The sequence below is a fragment of the Canis lupus genome, chromosome 28 (genome assembly GCF_048164855.1).
Source record: "Canis lupus baileyi chromosome 28, mCanLup2.hap1, whole genome shotgun sequence".
NCBI classification, from domain to species: domain Eukaryota; kingdom Metazoa; phylum Chordata; class Mammalia; order Carnivora; family Canidae; genus Canis; species Canis lupus.
The window spans coordinates 33806714-33822271 of record NC_132865.1 but is presented as its reverse complement, the minus strand read 5'-3'; the positions used below and the strand labels follow the sequence as shown (position 1 = coordinate 33822271).

General features: G+C 40.0%; 1 long non-coding RNA gene across 2 annotated transcripts in view; it reads right to left on the bottom strand.

Annotated features, from left to right (window-relative positions):
- Nucleotides 1–2117: 2117 nt before the first annotated feature.
- LOC140620013 (uncharacterized) overlaps nucleotides 2118–15558 on the bottom strand; it is a 34151-nt gene continuing 20710 nt past the window's right edge. For both annotated transcript variants that reach the window (XR_012019767.1, XR_012019766.1), the window contains 2 exons: nucleotides 6803–6852; nucleotides 2118–2275 (listed from right to left, as the gene is read on the bottom strand). This is a non-coding gene — a long non-coding RNA (uncharacterized lncRNA). The remainder of the gene's footprint in view (nucleotides 2276–6802; nucleotides 6853–15558) is intronic.

The window sequence follows — 15558 nt, the reverse complement described above, 5'->3', positions numbered from 1 at the left end:
GTTTCCTGACTCCCAGATCTGGCTCAGTTAAGAAGCCAAAGAGTTCCATGAAAAAACAACAACAAAAACCCCATAAATCTGCTCATTCACATCCAAACACATGTCACCGTAAAATCATGCTCTATTTTAAGGTCAAACTCTTTTGAGGTTTTAATACAATATCAAAGCTAGGATTGGTATCTTATTATCTACATCAGCGTGTAAGTGGCAGCAGATAGCAAGATGGAGAGGGAGAGAAAGAGAGAGGTTGGGTACTTGCACTTTTTGCTCAAATCACAATCTTTGTTTTTCTTAAATGTTTAAGAAAACTCTGTAACAGTTCCCTTCCTTATGTGATATATAATATGAAGTGCAATAAACTGAATGCTTATGTCCCCATAAAATTCATAGGTTAAATACTAACTCCCAATGGAATGACATAGGGTAGTGGGGCTTTGGGAGGACTGTGTCCTCATGAATGGATGACTGTCCTTATAAAAGAGACTCCAAAGAGCTCCTTCACCCTTTCTGCCCTGTGAGGACACAGCCATCTATGAACCAGGAAGCCAGCTCTCACCAGACTCTGAATCTGCCAGCACCATGGTCTTCGACTTCCCAGACTCTAGAACAACTCTGGTGTTTATAAGCTACCAGATGATAATATTGTGTTAGAGCAACTCAAATGGACTAAAACATAAAGTAAGCATACTCTGTATTAAAGATGAATCATATTAGGGTTTGGCTTACTTTGCCTTGATGATGATTTATTTGCATTTGAAGTTAAAATTTAAGTGGAAGCCTACAGAAGAAATCTTTATAGCAGGTCTTATATTTAGTTTTCATTTTAGGAGAAGCTTTGCATTGTTGTGCAGCTAGAAGTACAATCAAAGGAGAATTGCACTTGGAGTTTGAATACTGAATTCAATATTGAATTGAATATTGAATATTGATATTCAATATTGAATTCTTGCCCTGACTTTGCCATAACCCTTCCATGCTGGGCCACAGTTCCCTCAACAGTATGATGAGGTATGCTCACTTTTAGCCCTGAGAGGGGACAACGTGGGCAAAGGACTAAAGCTAGGAAAGTTCTCCCCACCTCTCTTTCTTTCTTGGCTTAGTTCACTCCTGCCCAAGTTGTCAAACAGGGGAAAAATTAGTTCTCAAAAGTCTAGGAATTATTTTATTGTGTGAAAAACTTTAAAAATCATTGCTAACTCTTCCTAAATGAAAGCAGCCAGCATTCAAAGCCGCATTACTCCATTTATGTGCAATTCTAGGAAAGCCCAAAACATAGTGATGGAGAATAAATGAGTGGTTGGTTGCTTGTGGGTTAGAAAGTGGGGGATATTTACAAATGGGGAGCACAAAGGAATGTTTGGAGGTGAGACAACTTTCCTCTACTTTGCTTGTAGTTGATTATGGTGAGAGTTACCTGCATTTGTTAGAACTCACAGACTTATACCCTGATGTAAATTTTATACGGGCCCCTGGGTGGCTCAATCAGTTAAGCGTCTGCCTTCAGCTCAGTTCATGATTCCAGAGCCTGGTATTGAGCCTCACATCAGGCTCCCTGCTGAGCAAGGAGTCTGCTTCTCCCTCTCCCTCTGTGCTCTTGCTATCTCTCACTCTCCTGTTCTCTCTCAAGTAAACACATAAAATCTTTTTTAAAAATTAATTTAAAAAAAATTAATTTTTACTCAATGTAAATTATAAAATAAAATGTAAAATCTCATCGCTGGTAGATATTTCATCATATAGAAATGCCAGTGTGCAAAAATGATTAATTACCCACTTTTCATACACAGTGCTGTACCTTCAGTGATAGTACAGCCATTTTTCTTTATCACCAGCCAGATGGTTTCATTTGTAGGGCCCTTCTGTGCCCCCCAACATTGACCTATTTTCTGACAGAATTTAGAATTCCTGCTGTTCAACATAATGAGGTGGAAACATCTCGCCTCTCAGGGTGCGTGTCCAGCTCGCCAATGAGCATGCCTTTAGACTGCCGGCAATGACATGGTAACCTTAAGCACTGAGACTTTCCACTCGGGCACAGATTGAATGTTGTGATTATTACTACTGGTAGAGGCTGGTGATGAACCTACAAAGAGTAGCAAAAGAATAATTGATGAAAGGAAGTTTCTTCTCAGTTTAATCAAAGAAGAAAATGGTTCTGCTCACAAGAACAAGGCATAAGAAACTTCTTTTGGAATACTGGCATTGTTAGAATGGAAGTCTCCAGGGTTGCTTTGCTATGGCTCAGCGATTTTGATGGGGGGAATTTAAGCTCCTCCTGGGAAAACAGAAGTTAAGTTTATTAGAAAGTTATATTTAGTAAGTTATACACATCATATAAATATTAAGGCTAAAGTCATATTTCATATTCCCTGGCTATACATTGAACCTCATGACATCCAGCCATCCTCTGCTGTGCTCACCCCACAGTGTCCTTCTGTATAATCAGCCTATGACTTTAGTCAATGTGTAGTAGGGTCATACTTAGACTTCATCTTGATTCATCAGGAAATGTTCTGTGGTGAAGTTAAAACAATAGCAACAGAGAGCAAGACTTGTGTCTTGGCCCAACTCAGCTACTGACTGGTTATAATTCGTGGGATGAATCCTCAACTTTCTATGAATCTCACTTTATCACTAAAAATTGAGGAAAGTAAGAATTTTTGTGTTCCCTCAAAGGTTTTTTTTTGGGGGGGAGGGTGTTGTTTTTTAAAGATGTATTTACTTTTAGAGAGAGGAGGGAGAGAGAGAGAGAGAGAGAGAGAGAGAGAGGGACAGAGAGAGCAGGAGAAGGAGGGGTGGAGAGAGAGGGAGAGAGACTACCAAGCAGATTTGCACTGAGCACCGAGCCAGATGCAGGGCTCAATCCCACAACCCCGAGATCCTGGTTAAGCCAAAACCAAGAGTCAGACACTTAACCACCTGCACCCAAAATGTCATTATTTCAGGCATCCCAAAATGTTTTTGACAATCTATCAAAATAAGCAAATGCCATACAATATTCAAGTATTTCTGTTGTCATTGTAATGGGCATCAAGAATGAAGATCTGAATGGTAAATGAAAATAGGGGACGTGAGGAAAACAAAGCCATTTTTCTCCCCATCCCTTAGCCTTGACATTTCAAGTCCAAACAATTGAAATTACTTGCTATGCTCCATTTTCCTTCTCCCCTCCAATTCTGACTTCCTGCTCTCCCAGGACCACACACCAGAGCCACCTCAGCAGCACGAGTTTCCTAGCTGATCTCCCCATGACCCTCAAATCACCATGTTAAAAGCCTGACATTTATCATCCCCCTGACCTTTTCCTGCTTAGAAGCTTGCTTGGACTCCACTTGGCCTGCCCAGAAAAATGTCCAAACATTATCTTAAGTCATTTTGTAAAATCAATCTGCCTAAGTCCAATAAGAGTGCTCCTTAATTCCTTTCATATGATAGATTTGCCAAGAATCAGAATCATCTTTTTCAGGGTTTCCTGTTGCTCTTTTTTTAAATACAGAATATGCATAAAGTTAATATGCAGTTCAACAGGGCCAAGTTTAGTCTTGAGCTTTGGATTCAATTTCTGTAAACTGTCTTCCCATGCTTTGCAGAAGCATTTGCTCTGAGGAAAGTCATGATTGTGATTTAATATCTCTTAACCACATCTTTACCCAAGTAATTTCTCATAGTAGTCACCAAATTCAAGATGAATCATGAATTTTGTAATCCTAACTGGGACAACTGGGCACTTTTCCTTTTCAAGAAGAAATTGAGGGAGCTTTTAATGCAGCGATTACTATTTATTGCCAAACATTGTACTTTTTTTGCTAAAAAATTAACATGCTTAGTAGAAAACAAAAAATTGCATTATTAGACCCTAACCAAGAAATTTAGCTCTTTCTGCAATTGCCTTGATAATAATTTCTTTCCTAAAATGATAGCTTGGGGGTGTTTCTCTTCTGGATGTTTATTTCTCAAAGCAATTTTCTGGACAAAATGAAGTGGAGCATTGCCCCCAGCCCTTTTGCCAGTTACATTAAGTGAAAATGACAGTGTTTATTAACCCTCTGGCCTCTCTCACGGTTGTCCTTTCTGAATCAATTGTCATGATTTACAGAGAAGAGTACCATCCTGATTTTCCTTTTTTCCTCTGATTACACTTTCAGCACTAGTGGAAGCTTTCCTTGGTGGGAGATGACATTGTCTCAAATACCTACCAAGACTAAGATCATTCAGGATTAATATCATAATATATAAACCCAACTTCTTCCTCCTGTCCACCAGAAGCAGTAAATTTTTAAAAACAGAGAAAATTTTAGTTTCTTCCCTTCAATGCCCTGCTTGTATAGATTTACACCAACACCTTTATCTACATCCTGGAGAAAATGATTTCCCTTTTAATGACATTTCAAAATTTTGAAACAGCTCATTTTCTTTCTTTCTTTTTCTTTTTTTTTTAAAGATTTCATCTATTTAATCATGAGACACACACAGAGAGGCAGAGATATAGACAGAGGGAGAAGCAGGCTCCCTGCAGGGAGCCCAATCCTGGATTCGATCCCAGGACCCCAGGATCATGACCTGAGCCAAAGGCAGATGCTCAACCACTGAGCCACCCAAGCATCTGAACAACTCATTTTCTAATTAAGTCTGAATAGGCTCATCAAAACACAACTGGCCTTATGATGAATTTGGATTTTTGCTTTTTGTTTGTTTGTTTTCAAATTATTTTCATTTAAGTGCATGGGATTCCTTTATGGGATGGAATGGAAGGTAGAAATTAGTGTTTTGCTTCTTGCTCTTGCTAGAATTGGTTTTAAAAGTGTTTTCATGGCTGAAGACTAATGTGATATGTAAGCTCAGGTCCTCTGAGAAACAGAATGAGACATACCAGATATTTATTGAGGAATGCCTTGACAGAGAAAGAGAGAGAAAAAGGAGTAGATAAGAGGAGTGATGCGGGTATGACACCCCTAAAGAAAGGGAAAAGGAAGTAAGAATGGGTCAGAGAAGCATCCTATGCAGTACTTTTCTGTGGAAGTTTCAGCCAGGCTGATAGGGAGCCCTGGGCAAAGAATGCTGGATAGAGGCATCCAGTGTCAGGAGGAAAGATGGGACTTAGGCACCCCATTATGTTCAGGTGTTTGTCAGGATTTGTCAGGAGAGTATGGCTTTGGCATGAACACCATAGTAGATCTGAAAGTGTGACAGCCAATGACACACTTTCCAGTAGGTTCTTTTGGAGGAAAAGCTAAGTGGCATATCTCCACGGCCATCCCATGTGCCAGGAAAGGTCACGTGCTATGGCTATCAATTTGAATTAATACAAGATGTTTCAGTAATATTCTTCCTTCATTAGTTAAACATGTCCATCATTGAAACGCTCTAAGGATTAAACTCAACTTGGCTTAGAGTAAATGATTTTTTGTTCAAGTATTTAAATTATGTTTCAACAGAAATGAAATCTCAAGCTGAGCAGACAGATTCATGAACTTGTAGCACATTGACTTTTAGAACATTAAATAAAAAAATCCATGACATTTATTGAACGTCCTCTTTATGTTCCAATGTGTGCATGTACTTGGTATTATGTAATATTTGTTTCATCATATAATTTTATTGCACTGGGATTTCAGTTGTTGGGGTACACTTAGACAAATAACTATCATGATTTGGGCTATTCAGACACTCAGAATAGATCAGGAATGCAAAAGTTGAAGAAACAGAGATAAAACGAGGCTGATTTTGGGGTGCGTGGTGGACGGGAGGAAAGTCCAGGAGGAACTCATTTGCTACAGCTGAGAACAGAGTGTTGTTGAGTTACAGGCCAGGGTCTAATTGTAGGAATTGAGCTACCAAGTCAGAGAAGAAACAATAGCAAAATCAATCTAATGTGATTCTGTTCAGAAACAGGATCCACCTCAGTGTCTGCACCCGTGGCGACTAGGCTGTCCCTTCCCAGAATGTCAGAGGAAAGGAAGGGGAAGATGAGAGGAGTCAACATATCATCGCATAACTGAACAGAGCTATCCATTAGGCTGGGACCAAAAAAAAAAATGTAGATGAAATATGTCTTACTGATTCTTAAGTTCAGCCTTTATTTTTTACAAGGCAACTATAAATAATTTGACAAGCCAAATTCTACTCATCGTAAACACCTCAGCTTATTTTCACTGGCGTTGAACACTCTGTTCCAACTGTCACAGCAATGAATAATGTATCACATATACGAGTTATATGCCTGGTAAGAAGGCCAGATACGCAGAGTAGGAGGGACTGTGTGGGAGTCTCATTGTGATGCCTTTTTCCAGACATCCAAAAGGTAGGACAGAAATGGTTTTCCCTAACAGCAGAGATGCAAAGGAGGTTAGATGTGTGGAGTCCTTAGGGAAACTTACACAGATGAGAGGATGCTGCAGAAGTAATCTTTGGTAAAATTTGGAGACTGGGCACAGGGATTAAGCTGGTAGGTTTCCTCTTAAGTTATGGACTGTCCACTCAGAATTTTAAACTTCTCTTTTATTCTACTTTGGCTTGAGATTCTGGTCCAGTAAGAGTCAAGTTAGAGTCTTGAAAACCAAGCAGTTAAAGTTAACTGAAGTTTCAAACAAAAACACAGGAAGGGCACCTGGGTGGTATAGTCGGTTAAGCTTGGTTTCGGCTCAGGTCATTATTTCATGGATCGTGGGATCCAGCCCCACATGAGGCTCTGCACTTAACATGGAGTCAGCTTGTGGATTTTCTCCCTCTGCCTCTGCACCTCCCCCTACTCATGCTCTCTCTAAAATAAAGAAATAAACAAAAGCACAGGAGTTAAGTTTACCTTCTGAAGTGGCATAACTGAAGAGATTTCACTCATTTTCTGGGTGATCTCTATGAAAAAAAGAAAGAGGACATATCTCTGTGGTGAAAGCATAAGGCACTTTTACTGAGAGACTAACAAAGACAGCATAATATGCCCAATAGCTAATTTTCAAAAAAAAAAAAAAAAAAGAAAGAAAGAACGGAAGATCTATGTATAAAATTAATGTTTTCATAAAGTTAAAACACAAATAAGATGAATCTTGATCTATTTAATTCCAATCAAACATGTTATGGTAAGAACCAATATAAAACAGACCCACAACAAAACAAGTTACCTACTAGGAGAAAGAACTACCAGATACTTATCAGCCCTTATCATTAACTAGAGATGAAACCCAGAAACCCCAGTGATTTAAATAAGAAGGGGATTGCCATATCTGCAGCATTAAAACTGCAGCATCATCCTTTCTCACAATGATATGCTTTTAGTTTTTAAAATAACCTTGACAACTTAGGGTTGCTTTAAATCTTTGTAGTTAGTTATTAAAATAGAAAGGAAATACTGATGGAAAGAAATCTGTGGTGCTGCAAACTAAGGATATGACTCTGGTGTAAAAGATGAGAAGGCCACTTGAAAAGAAATAGAAACAATGACATTGTGGCCTTAGGTTTAAATATAGCCTTTTCCTTCAATTCCTTGGCATTCTATGTTCCATGTGTAGCACGGCTTGTATAACATAATTTACTTTCATTCCATACAGTAGCATCTGTTGGCATCTTACTGGGAAAACCTCAAAATCAAAAAAAGCTTAAAAGTGAATTAAACTGAGCAATAATGAATAGCTGTCTGCTATTTTATTTTTCTAATACAGACTTTGCAAAACTTTCAAAAAGGATCATTTAAAACTCTGAGTGGGGGGCACCTGGGTGGCTCAGTCAGTTGAGCGTCTGACTCTTGGTCTCAGCTTATGTCACGAGCTCAGTGTGGCGAGATCGACCCATATGTCAGGCTCTGTGCTCAGTGGGGAATCTGTTTAGGATTATCTCTTCCTCTGTCCTTCCTCAACCTCTCCCCCGCCCCCCCCCACTCTCTCTTTTTCTCTCTAATAAATAAATCTTAAAAAAAAAAAAACCTCTGAGTGGGTGATGAAAAACTTATTTTCGGTTGTTTTAGGTTATAACTGGGTGGCAAAGCCCACTTTAGCCAAGGGTAAATCAACAACTGGTAGAGGTAGTTTCCAGTTGGCTACCAGGGTCCTGCTTCTTTGCTGGGCAGAGGTGCCACTATTTATTTCAAGCATCTTTTGAAAGTGCCCACTTACACCAATTTTCCTAACATTATTTCAATATTTCTGAAAGAGAAGAAAAAATTTGAAGAGAGCCATTTTAGATACACAAATCTCTACTATCTGGTAGATATTTTGCTAATAATAATACAAGAAATCCAAGCCCCTCAGATGGAAAAACAAAATGCAATTTGATTAGCATAAAAAAACTTATAGTGTGCCATCTTACAAGGTTAGCTACAGTTAGGAATGGAAGCATGGGACAGAAAAGAATTACACCATCTTCTCACTGTGTTACTAGCCATGCAATCAGGGGAAACTGCTCAACCTCACTCTTGGACTGATCAGCTTCCAAGTGCTGGGAAGTTTAAAGTGGCATAGTCTATGCAAGTCCTTGGCTCGGCAGCTATCAGTCATTCCTTCCCAGATTTATTCATTCATTCATCTCTCTCTCTCTTTCTTTCTCTCCCTCTCTCTCCATGTCTGGAATAAAGCAAATGTCTTCATTTTTAAGGGGAAAAACAAAGCATAGAAACAGAAAGTACAGATTAATGGCTTTACCATACAATTTTTTAAATGAGAATTAAAACGTTTGTGAGCACTTACAGAGAATGTGGAATCAACATGAGTTCATTAAGAAAATTATGCCCAATAATTTCATCTTTTTTTTCTTTTCTAAATAAAAAGGAGTGGAGGAGGGGAATAACTTACTGCTATTTCTGGCAATATGGCAGACTGGATAAACAGAAAACTTCTCCTAGGATAAAATGCCTAAAAATACTTGATTTAATTTAAAAAACATAGAGTGTCCTTTTAAAGCTTGGTTCAGCTGAAAGTAAAGGAAGCTGAACAATGCACACCAGAAAGCAGATTGCACATGGCTCAGGGGGAGGGGAGAAGTGTGGGGGTGTCAGGTAAAAGCTATGTTTGTCTGGGGATATCAGCCTGTGTTTCCTGGCCTGACCTGGTCTGTAAGAAGCAAGCATGGTTCCAGAGGAAGCCTAGGACCTAAGCGTGGAAAGGGGTCTGATCAGATATGCCACATGCCTGCCTTGGGACTCTGGAGAGAGATAAAGAAGTCCCTTAATCATAAGCCAGACATACATGATATGCAGTCAGAATCCCAATTGCTTATGTGGCCTGAAAGTCCCCTAACTGAAAATCTAATTTAAAGTGACTCTAGTTCGATGGTGCTCCCAGGTGCCAGCAGAATACAAAATTTCTCACTGGGAACTACTCGGCACATTTAGCACAGGAATTCTCAAAGATAAAGATCAAAAACACCTAGAAAATGCAACAGTGAAAAAGATATCAGATTTTAAGACATCAAAGGATTGATATCTTGTAATAAATCAAGCAAAAGATGCTCAAATCCTTTATGCGAAAAAAAGGTATATAACTTTCTTGAAAGACATATTCGTTCATAGGGAGACTCAGTACAGTAAGGATGTTAATTCTCACCAAACTGATTAATTGAATCAATGAAATTTCCAAGCATAATCCCAGTAGGGTTTTGCATGGAAGTTGAAAAATTGATTCAATTTTATGGAAGAGCAGAGAACCCCATATAGCCAACATATTCTTTAATAAGAAGTCTAAGGCAGTAGCTGGGGTAGAGAGAGGATTTGGCTCCCTAGAAATCAGTAACATAATCAAGACAGTATGATACTGGCGCAGGGCTATGTAAACTGGCCAACATAAAATGATAAAGTCTGGAAAACAGAAGTGCATATATATTGAGCTGATGAGGGAACAGAAGGCAAGCTGAGGACAAAGCACAAGCTGACATCTCACAAACTCCCACCCTCAGTCCCAGGTTGGACATGTGTGACATTTCCTCAGCACTCCTGGCTGCCCTAAAGCTGAGGGAAGGGAAAACAAATGGTTAACTAATGGAGATCACAGTCCAGCAAGACATGGGGGACTCAGTTTATAAATGTCTTAGTGATTCACCAGAAAAAAGCATTCTTATCAATAACCTAACTTCCAGAAGGAAACTCCCAACTATCTTAATGTTAATGCTTTACTGGGGTCGGGGTAGGGTGGGGGTGGGGGGGAACAACCTTGACTTGACAATGGCAAGGCCTTCAAAGTCTTGTAGGTCCTCTTCAACATTCAAAAGTTCTTTTAAAAACCTTCCTTTCCTTTATGTCCCTCAACACCCAAATAAATAAATATACATTAAATATATAATGTATATTTATTTCTTATATAATTTATATTTATTATATAATATATATATTTATACCAGTCACCCCTCACAACCCCAGGGCATCAGCTCTTTCTGTCTACAGGTCCTGCCCCCATGCCTTAATAGAATCATCTTTCTGCACCAAAGACGTCTCAAGAATTTTTTCTTGGCCTTGGGCTCCAGACCTCACCTACATTCAAAAACTCTCTAGAGCTGCAGTGACAGTTCAGTAAAGAAGGAATATAGTATTCAATAAATGGTACTGAGGTGGTGGTTATGTAATAAGAGAATTGAAGAGGATTTCTCAATGATCTGGATTTTAGAGTTTCTTTTAAAGAAGGCAATGCACATTCTAGGGAAAATATTAGTAAACTCAAGAATCTCTGAACTAAGATCATTTATTAAAAGCCATATTAACAAGAATCAAGAAATAAGCCACAAACTGGAACAAAAAAAAAAAGGTATTTTTAAGACGTGATTGTTGAAAGATTGATATCCAGAATGGATGAAGAACTCCTAAAAATCAATGCAAAACAACAATCCAATTGAAAGTTAAATAATGCACACAAACAGGCATTTCACAGAGGACAAAACAAGAAAGGCCCATCAACAGATGCTCAGACTCATTAGTAACCAAATTGAAACCACACTGGCAGGCATACCATTTTACATCAGCCATGGGGTCCAGATTTAAAACGTGGATGTTTGGCAAGGTTGTAGCTAATGTAGAGGCGCAACCAGCCTGAGCAATGGACACCGGAGTAAGGTAGGAGGACCCATGGCCTCCCCAGCCCAGCACCCCCACTGAAGGCAAACACACCTCTTAGACGCCCACCCTCAAAACATCCATAAGCCCTAGCTGGCTTACTACACCCGGGCACAGTTACCAAAAAAGAACAATTCTACATGTTCTCATACCTCCTCACCTTCCCCCTTAACTACAGCCCCACCCCCGCCCACCACTGCTACCTTGCAGTCTTTTTTTTTTTTTTTTTTAGATTTTATTTATTTATTCATGAGAGACACAGAGAGAGAGAGGCAGAGACACAGGCAGAGGGAGAAGCAGGCCCCATGCAGGGAGCCCTACGTGGGACTCATCCTGGGACTGGAATCACCCCCTGGGCCAAAGGCAGATGTTCAACCGCTGAGCTACCCAGGTATCACCAGACAGTCTCTTACTGTCCCTCCCACTGCTCCCTTGAGGTGTATTTAATAAATTTCCATCTCCTTTACTCTGCCTCTGGTGAATTCTTTCACTGCCTCTCAAAGCCTGGTATCCACCCTATCAGGTGCCCCACAGATGACAGGAACTTTTAAGCTCTGCCTTTAGACTGCAAACTGATAGAATTGTTTTTGGAAAGCCTTTTGATAGTACTTAGTAAATTTGAACATAAAAACACACAATTACCGGCAACTCCACTCCCAGTTTCCCTCCTTAGAAAAACTCTTGCACGTATCTAACAGAACACAGATGTAAGTGTTCACAGCATTATGCATAATAGCAAAAAACTGGATACAAGGAAGAAGTTAAACTGATATAAACAATTGTATTGAAAATGCACCAGATGTAGCCAGATACAAGCATTCATGTGAATGGATCTAAAAATATTATGTTAAAGAAGAGAAATTCGTGTAAGAACACATAGGGTATTAAGATTCCCATTTATATAGATTTTGAAAAAGAAAATTTCAACTATTGTTTCTGGATACATACACACATATGTGGCAAAAATGTCAGAAAAGGAAAGTTAATTAAAAACTACGTTTGGGATAGCAATTGCCTCTGGGGGAGGCTGGGAAATAATTATGAAATAGTACACAGAGAACATCAAAGTCCTGACTCTGTTCTATATCTTAAGCTTGAGGGTAGATACGAGTGCCTGTTTATTATTATTTTCAAAGAGTTATATGTTAGCTGCATGTGCTATTGTGATATAATAAGAAATACATATATTTTCATCTGCAACCCCAGGATCCTGGCAGAGCCCACAAAGCCCTTGTAATTTCCTAAGTGCTAACAGAGATGGGAACATCTTTTGTTACAATACTTGGTTTTGACCCCAGTTCCTGATACAGCTCAGAAATTGAACAATAAAGATGAAAGAAGCACATTTCGTTACTCATATCAACCCCTCCTCAACCACATTTGAGTTTATGTTAATGAAGTGGCTCTTAAGAAACTCCTAAGCATGGGGGCTGGTTGCCTGGGGAACCAACCATGTGATCAGAGGGCTGGAACTTTTGGTCCTACCTCCCTCCACTTACAACCTCCAGGAGGGAAGAGGGGCTGGAGATTGAGTTCAGTCACCAATGGTCAGTGATTTCATCAATCTATGTAATGGAACCTTCATAAAAACTCTAACCAAAGGGGTTCAGAGATATTATGGATTGTTGTTCAAGAACACATCGGTTGGCGGGGAATGGGGTGACGGGGTGATGGGCACTGAGGGGGGCACTTGATGGGATGAGCACTGGGTGTTATACCATATGTTGGCAAATCGAACTCCGATTTAAAAATATACATATAAAAAAAAAAGAACACAACCATGGGCTGGGAGGTTGCGAACCCCAAATCTCCTCTGGAACAGAAGCTCCTGTGTTCACTTGGACCCTTCCAGATCGTACTAGATAGATCTCTTCATCTGGCTCTTCATTTTTATCCTTTAAAACATTTTTTATAATAATAATAAATCAGTAGTAGTAAGCAAACTGTTAACCTGTGTTCTGTGAATCATTCTAGCAAATGATTGAACCTGAGAAGAGGTCGCCGGAAGCCCTGATTTATAGCCAGCGGTCAGAAGTACAGGTGACAACCTGGGACTTGTAATTATTATCTGAATTCAACAGTGGTCTAGTGATATTGAGCCCTCTTCACCCGAGTGGTCTATGCCACCTCCAGGTAGTCATTGCTGTAATTGAACTGTAGGACACCCAGTTGATGTCCACTGAGAATTGGAGGCTTGTTTGGTACAGAAACCCTCACACTGGTGCCAGAAGTAGTGAGTGTAGAGAAATTATGTTTTCTATTAGCATGATTTTTGTTTACAACATTTCACAGTAAATCTTAAGTGCCAAAGGTATAGTACTTAGTGATTTTATTATAGAGTAAAATCTTGACAGTTGGATATATTTATAACTAATGTAATTAACGACCTAAGAATATTTTTTGGAGGTCTCAAATGTGCTGTGGAACTTGGCCCTAGAACTTGAGCTCCTTCTTTTTCATTGCCTGTGTCCAGGTGATCCTGAGACCTTGCACAAGGTCAACATATAAGCCATTGCTGAGCTGATAGCATCCTGAACTAGTACTGCTTATATTCCCTCTATTGGGTGTCTTAGAGTCTAGGACCTAGGGCTCAGTCGGTTAAGCATCTGACTCTTGATTCCAGCTCATGTCATGATCTCAGGGTCAGAAGATCGGGGCTCTGCATCAGGCTCCATCCTCAGCAGGCAGTCTGCCTGAGATTCTCTCATTCTCCCTCTGCCCCCTCCCTCTGCTCATGCTCTCGCTCTCTCTCTAAAATATATAAATAAAATCTTTAAAAAAAAAAAACAAAACAAAACAGAATATAGGACCAGGCTAATGGAAAAAAGTGAAACAAACTTCAGGGGATGAAGCTTTGAAATCATAGGGGGTGGGGAGATTATTATCATATATATGACAGTGGGCTGCAAATATTTGGAACAGTAAGGAGGTTTCTTCTGCATTGCTCCTGAGAAGGCCTTTGCCCACTTGAAGGAAGCAGACTTCAGCTCATCATGAGAATGAACTTTGCAAAAATTTGAATTATCCAACTAAAATTGAAAATGAGGTGACAAACTCACTAACTGGGCATGTCTCATTCCTGCTGGCAGCCCCACTGCCCCCAGTTTTCAACCAGACCCTTAAAATTACCGTTAATTATCCCAGAGACTAGGACATTTCTTGAATAGAAAAGCAGAGTCCTCCTATATGTTTGTCATCAGAGTCCCATAAATTACCAGAGGTACACGAATTATCCAGAGCTAGTGAAGATGAGTTAAGTTGATCTAAGATGCTGATCTGCTTTGCTCCTGGAAACAATATCAATTCTTTCCCTTTTTATGAGAATATTTATCCTTGGCTTATATCAGGTTGATTCTTGGTCCCAGTATTCCTATTATATATCTATGTTTTCTGATTGCAATCTGCAAGTGATACTGAAGATTTATTCACTACTGTGTCTACTCCATCCACAGAGTTAGAAAAACTAGATTAGGATCTGCTAAAAAGATGCTGCAGGGGTCAGACAAAAAAGCAAATGCAGCTCTTGAGGAAAGAAGGATGGTAATTTCCAAAAGTCATGCCATTTTGAATATTAGCATGACAAGTAATGCCTATGAACTACTTCGCTGGCTCAGGGGACAGAGATGCCATTACCTCTTACTTCCACGGGTTATTGTTCAAATCCTCTGAACTGTTAGTGGAAAACATAGAATCCTTCTGGAGGCCTTTCCAACTCTAATACACTCAAACTGTCAAGAAAAAAAAAAAAAAAAAAAGCCCTGGGAGTTGATAACTGGTTTGTTGGAGGTGAGGATGGACAGATAACAATCCTGCCTCTAGAGGCAGGCCTCTGATTCTCTGCTGCTTCTTACTGCCACAGGGTGGCGTGTGGTCTTGCAAAAAAACGTATCCCCCTGTCCGGATGCTCTACGTAGTTGTCAGTGTTGACTCCCACTTAGATCTCTGCCTCTGTAGGTGCCCAGCATCAGCTCTCCAAGTGACCATATCATACCAGGGTCGTTAGACCTTCGGGTGCAGGAGACTCAGTCTTAGGCTATTCTGAAACCAACCCTTATTATCAAATTCTGAAGGCCCTGACCCTGAACCAGAGCTCAGTTGCTCTCTGCCATTTTAAGCACGTGGCCACAGGCACCTGGGTGGCTCAGTTGGTTGAGCATCAGATTCTTTTTTTTTTTTTTTCAAATATTTTTTTGTAAAATTTATTTATTCATGAGAGACACACAGAGAGAGGCAGAGATACAGACAGAGGGAAAAGCAGGCTCCCTGTGGGGAGCCCGATGTGAGACTCGATCCCAGGACCCAGGGATCATGCCCTGAGCCAAAGGCAGACACCCAACTTCCTCGCCATCCAGGTGTCCCAAGCATCAGACTATTGATTTCAGCTCAGGTCACGATCTCAGGGTTATGAGATCGAGCCCCATATCAGGCTCTATGCTGAGTGTGGAGCCTGCTTGGGATTCTCTCTCCTTCTCCCTCTATCCCTCTCTCCCACTCTCACAGACACACTTGCTTGCCTGCTCTCTCTCTCTCTC